At 43.9% G+C, this 7002-nt stretch overlaps 1 non-coding gene across 1 annotated transcript; it reads right to left on the reverse strand.

The window, feature by feature from the left end:
* Positions 1-6621: 6621 nt before the first annotated feature.
* LOC145007754 (small nucleolar RNA R71) lies at positions 6622-6728 on the reverse strand. Its single transcript, XR_013663122.1, has one exon. It is a non-coding gene; the product is annotated as a small nucleolar RNA R71 (small nucleolar RNA).
* Positions 6729-7002: the final 274 nt, after the last annotated feature.

Below are 7002 nucleotides of genomic sequence, written 5' to 3' on the forward strand. Positions count from 1 at the left end.
ACGGAACTGCCTGAACACTGACTACCTGAATCACTGACTGCCTGAAACACTGAACTGCCTGATAACTGACTGCCTGAAACACTGAACTGCTTGAAACACTAACCGCCTGAAACACTGAATTGCCTGGAATACTGACTGCCTGAGACACTGAATTGACTGAACATTGACTGCCTGGGGCAGCATGTTGCTACATGGATGGTTTCCAACATCTCTCGAGACCTTCTTGGTCTCACTTCCTTCGTCCATCATCTGAAATATCGGGTTCCAACCCGGCTGCGGGGCCAGAGGACTCCCTGTTTTAGTTGCCTCCGACGACTTCCAAACAAAATCCTTCTCTGGAACTAATTGCCACTAGTTATCATGTTACTGAGGCTCTAACATCCTCCTGATCCAACCGATCGGGTCCGAGCATCGAATCCTGATGTTACCAAATCGCGGCTAAACGTGATTGCTACATGACCAATTGTAGCCTTATATAACAAGTAACGTGAAGCAATCCATTGCTTCCTCGATCTCAAAACTGTAGTGACATGCCTACAGTCTTATCTCTCGCTCAACTAGGTCTAATTCATCCACATAATTTTGAAATCCAATTCATGGATTTCCACATCCTTACTGCTACGCCCGTTCTTCGAGCTAATGCTCCTTCCACGTCCTAACAACGTGCTCATGCTATCTACCAACCTGGTGGATTCTATGGCTACACTCATAGACTTACAACACTCTATCACTATCTAGCTGCTAGTGAATGCTACGGCTACACCCGCAGACTTACAACACTCTAATACTATCTGGCTGCTAGTGAATGCTACGGCTACACCCGCAGACTTACAACACTCTAATACTATTTGGCTTCTAGTGAATGCTACGGCTACACCCGCAGACTTACAACACTCTAATACTATCTGGCTTCTAGTGAATGCTACGGCTACACCCGCAGACTTACAACACTCTCCCTGCTGACTCTAACACTAACTACTATTCCGAGGGCACCCTGGCTCACCCGAGTCCTGCTAGCAATCCCCCAACCTGATTTCCAAAACCAGCCCTCAGTTATCCAATGCTATAGTTATCTGGTAATCTTACATCCTTGCTACATTTTCTTTCCGTCGATAAATTCTTCAACTTGGTTTCCCAAACCAATCGTATACTAATCCCTAATACATGAAACCAACATTGGGAAGTTTTCCAAACTTCCAACTCCTGAACTCCTGAACCTAAGAGACCCTTCGGGCTGCTTTCCCTTCCTACACAAGATTACCAACCCTTTCTAAGTTTAGCATACTACTGACCATGAATCCATGAAGGGTTCTCCACCACTTTTGTCTAGCTAATTCTTACAACTCACAAATTGAAAAGGATTCCCCGTCATTCCTATCATCTAAAGGGGTTCGTCCGCTGACAACCCACATTTATCTCTGCTGGCACTTCAACTAACCCTTCATCAGACCTACCAATCTTGTCGACTAATCGAGCACCTTTAAACCCCCGATTGTATTTGCTTCAGTTACTACATCCTAAGAACCTATGCTTAAGGGGGAAATGTCTTCGAACCACAAACATATCGTCCTCTAGCTACTCCACTGGAAACTCTAGCTTACCACTGTTGGGGTTATAATTGGTCTATACTCGAATAACACCTCGAAAGTAGTGAGACACTTCCGAGGCTTACATATACATGCTACAGTTACCGTATCCGAAGTAACCTGTTCTACAGGGGACGTCCTCCAATTACCATTCTAAAATCCAATGTATGCAGATGGCATTTAACTCAATCACAAGCAGATAATATAGTACTCCAATATATGCACCTACTAATATCAATGCAGTACCATAACAATAACACCATAACATAAGCTGACAGAGAGAAAAAAAAATACATACCCGTAACCTGCTCTAAAGAACCCTCGAATCCCCTTGTCTTTTGAAGCCTACTATGACACCGAGGCAGTCCCAACCACTGAACGGGACAGTTCTCCCTAACATGGCCAGGCTGATGACAACGATAGCATAACTCTACTTCTACTGTGCATTCTTGATGTTTGTGACCCTTCCACCCGCATCTTCCACACTTGGACCTACTGTGCACATCACCCCGTGTTCCCTCCTTCCTTGAGCAACCATCCCGACTCCTCAGGTCCTTGGCACTATCCATGGTAGCGTCTGACTGCCCAACTTGTTGAGCCAGACCAGAAACTCGCTTCCTCTTTCTCAACTGACTATCAGAACACATCTCCTGCTCCCGGGTCACCCTGACCATTTCACCCACTTCCCGGATAGCTGAGGTCCGCCTCTTTATCCCTTCGATCACTCTATCAGTGACACGTCCAATGGTGTCGGGTAACTCCTCGTGGGGGCCCACAAAACCTCCGCAGCAATCCAATCCTGCAGGGAACTCTCCTGGGGGTAAGGTGTACCACCCACTCCCGATCCCTGATAGTAAGTGCTAAAAATAGGATTCCCCTCCCTGATGGATCCTTGGGATCCATAAGAATCGGGCTCTACACGAGCCCCAAATTGTCCTGAAACTGTCCCGACCCTAAAGGCCTTAAGTCGACTGTCCAAAAGCTCCATGATGACCTCCCTGATTGAACTGAATATCACAGGAGTCTGATGAATGATGTTGCGCATAATTTCTGCGGAAATAAAATCTCGCATATGATCGTCAAGCTGCCCGGCTCCAACACCCGAGCCAGATCCCTCCCCAGTACCTAGACTGCCAAATGGTATCTCGCGCAATGTCACCATGCTGAAAATATATCACATTAACTATCAAAATACTCATCACTGCTGAGGGATATATACACACTCTACAAGTTCCTTGGTTTTGTCTTGACCCCTCTTGAATCGAGTACGGATCCTCTGCTTTCAATAATACGGGCCCATACTACCTTCCACATCTATCCGTACTTTCCTCAAGAATTTCCTCGACTCCACCAAGTCCCTTCTACTACTACTGATCTCTGCTACTCTCATCCTCGGCTTCCACTAGGGAAATCTCTGACTCTACCCAAACCAGTTCTCAGTTGTTGAAGGTCTCCTTGTAGTGCCAATTAGCCATCACCTGAATACCATCACATGTAATGAGGCTCGGATAATCCTTCGAGTAAGGGACTCATCCCTACAACGGTTAGGACCCAAACGAGGGCTATGTAGTAGGGTCAAATCCAATCCTCTAACATTATTCAACCCTAATTACATGTGACTTAACGTATTCACCTAACAGCAAACTCCCATCACTCAGAATCCTACAAAGCACAAAGCACGCAACATTCAGATAAGAAGGAAACTAACTCAAGCAAATTTTATCCTCATAACAAGAAATTATACTAGCTACAATGCTAAGCTCATAATATCAGGCATAACCTAAACAGGCTATCCTACTACTGTCTACTTAATACTAGCATACAATTCTCATAAAGCTGAAACACATATAACAGGCACATAAGGCATCCTCCTAGATCCTAAGTCCTATTCTAGCATGTTGTTCTACTGAAACTGAAACTGATAATCATAACATAAACTTGTATGCGTAATTTGGGAGTACTTACTTGAGCTCGGCTGATCGCATGCACCACACCCTTTTCTCTTTTTAAGAAAACTATTTTTCTTACTAAGTTCTTTTTTCAAAACTTCTTTTCAAAAACGTTTCTCTCTTGAAAATCTTTTACCATTTCCTCAGTTTGAGTTCAAACACACTCGAAAGCGTGCCCAAATCCCTCAAACTAAGGCTTTGATACCAACTTGTAACGACCCAAAATACAATCTAAAAATTTTTGTTTTAATATTATTAAAAATCGCAACATCAACTATTAGATAATAAAACCATGAATCGTATGTCTCAAAATGCCATAGTAAATGTATCAATTCAAAACTAAAGTTAATATTATATCAAAATATCTAAATAAAACTCCCAGGGATGAACTGCAACTATGGTGTGTGCCATGCCATCAATCCGAGCTCTTCCCCATACTTACGGAAGTACCTGAAACCAAAACTGAAAGTGTAAACACAAAGCTTAGTGAGCTCCCCAAAACTACCACATACCATACAATAACATATAAAGCACATACGGGGCCTTGCCCACTACATCGGACCGAAATCCGGACTAACTAGGGCCTTGCCCCCTGCATCGGACCGAAGTCTGGACTAACTGGGGCCTTGCCCCCTGCATCGGACCGAAGTGTGGCTAACTGCATCGGACCGAAGTCCGAAGTGCAGCTAACTGCATCGGACCAATGTCCGAACTAACTGGTTGAGCATGGCATAGCATAATCATAACTACTAGCATAAACACATATACTGCATACTGCATCGGACCGAAGTCCGAAAGACATAACACAAAAACATGCTTGAATCACAAAGACATCAAGCACATTGAACTACTGCATCAGACCGAAATCCACAAACTACTGCTAACTAGACGGGTCGGCATTGTGGTCGTAGACCCATCCTACTGGAAGTAAAACTCACCTGAACTGCTGAACTCGGTTGATAACCCTCCGGCTGCTAACCGACAACTCTCCGAAATGCAGCTCCTCTAGCTCCCTGAGCAACCCATACCAATAACAACACTTAGACTAAACTGTCCTCCCATGGTCAACTAAGTCAATGTTGGTCAAAGTCTTGGTCAAAGTCAACCTTCCTGATTGACTCTACTCGCCGAGTCAACCCATCGACTCGTCGAGTTCTTATACTCAGAAAACTCCCATAACACGACTCAACTCGCCGAGTCGCCCCAGGACTCGTCGAGTTGAACGATCTCAGAATTACGTTTTGACCAACTCACTGAGTCGCCAACCGACTCACAGATCTGAAGCTTAACCAAAAGAGGTCGGGGTTCTGCGACCTGACTCGGCGAGTCTAAGGCAGTCTTCAATAGACTCGCCGAGTTGTTCTTCCAAATCGTCGAGTCCATGCCCATCTTCATAGGACTCCTCGAGTCCACCCAAGGAACTCGCCGAGTCTCTTCAGTCCTTCATCCATACAGAGGCTTTATGAGCCATGCAGGGACTCCAAACTGCAGATCCACTCTTCTAGGTCATAACCCCTAAGTAAAGTTGCAAACGTTACATGAAACAAAGGAGTTAAGGGTCCAAATCACTCTAGGGCTAGGGCTTAAGCAAAGGGGCTTTACCAACAACTCTTTGACTGATGCTTTATGACATTCTAGACCAACACAAGTCTAGATCTGAAGTAGCAACCTCAGATCTAAACTCCAAACCCAAAATAGATCTCAAACATACCAAAATGGCCCCCACTATCATACATGAATAGATTTAGATGCTCAAGGGGGAAGGTAACAGCTTTTTACCTCCAAGATGTGCCCAAACTGAAGTAGATTTTGGATCTACACCACTCACTTGATTCAAGCCCTTTTGATCTTCAAGTTTTTTCCACTAGAAACAACTTCTAAAGCTTCAATCTCCCTCTAAAGGCCTCAGACACACGAGCTTAGTGTTTTCTGGTTCTCAAGGACAATAAGGAGGCTGAGGGAAGGACATAAAGTCCTTTAAATAGGGTGCAACCCTCGAGATTAGGGTTTTTCTCATTCCAGCACCAACTTGTCGAGTCTGGCTTCCGACTCGGCGAGTTGGTCACTTAATTCGCGACCGGAAACCCGCTCCGACTCGGCGAGTAAATATACCTACTCGTCGAGTCCCTTCTTAAATTTACACTTTAAGCCCTTAACTCAAACTTCTGAAATTTGGGATATTACATACAACCTTAATTAATAATTAACCCAATAACTAAAAATTTGAGGCCCAATCCATAATCCAACATCCTAAAGGGTGAAGACCATTTTACCCTTTTCTTACTTGGCTCGAAACCAAGATCGAACCCATTAGCACAAAAATCACAAATTTCTAAATGGCATCCCAAAGCCCAATATGGCCCAACTTCCTACTTGGACCCAAAAACCCATCATGGGACCAATACCAAGAAAGCCCACAGACTATCCATGACCTAAAGTCAGAAATCCAATGGCTAAACAAGGCCCAAGCCTTTAAAAGGTCCAAAATTAACATGTTGAGGAGTACGTCCCGCATAGCAGAAGGGTATGTCCTATGTACTCACCCTCAAAACACAAAGTACAAACAATCAATGCACAATTCAACAATACGCTGAACATACCTCCCCGTACGCCCAGTGTACTCGACAGGCACCAAAAAATCAACAATAAGCTCTTATTGGTTAAGAAATGACTTCCAAACTCAGATATGACCCTAATGAGATCTCTTAACACGTAAAGTTGGAAACTTTACTTCCTTTTCATGGTTTAATGGGACCAAAACCTTAATACAAACCATAATAAGCATCTAAACTCATGCATGGGCCAACACAACTCATCAAGATGACATTTTTATGAACAAGGGACCTCCCAAATGCTAATATCCATCATACTAAGCTCTTGGAGTATCCCATACTCACAAGGATGACTCTAAGGACCAAAATCAACCCAAAATACTCCTTAAACTAGATCTAACACCTAGAGTTATCAAGTTAGCCAAGGGGGCCGTGAAAGATTGGATGAAATCACTCCCTCCAGGATCCATCACTAATTGGGCTAAAATGAAAGAGGAATTTATCGATTAATTTTTCCCTCCCTCAAAGATAGCCAAGTTGAAGAAAGCCATAGCCAATTTTGAACAAGAAGTTGGAGAGTCACTTTATGAGGCATGGGAGAGATACAAAGGCTTACTAAGGAACTGCCCACACCATGATCTAAACAGTCAACAAGAAGTCTCCATTTTCTATGATGGAGTGAATGTAACAACTAGGCAGGACCTTGATTTGCAAGGACCACTCACAAAGAAGCCACCCCCAGTGATAAAAGAGCTAATTGAAGAATTCTCTAAACACTCTAGAGAATATCATAACCCAAGAAATGACTCAACTAGAGGGGTGGTGAACTCAGTTACTGATAGCATGGCAGCAATGATGGCTAAGTTGGAGAGTTTGGATCGAAGAATGACTAAGATGGACCAATCCATCCACGCT

Source organism: Lactuca saligna, chromosome 7 (genome assembly GCF_052625555.1).
Source record: "Lactuca saligna cultivar CGN05327 chromosome 7, ASM5262555v1, whole genome shotgun sequence".
In the NCBI taxonomy this organism is placed as follows: domain Eukaryota; kingdom Viridiplantae; phylum Streptophyta; class Magnoliopsida; order Asterales; family Asteraceae; genus Lactuca; species Lactuca saligna.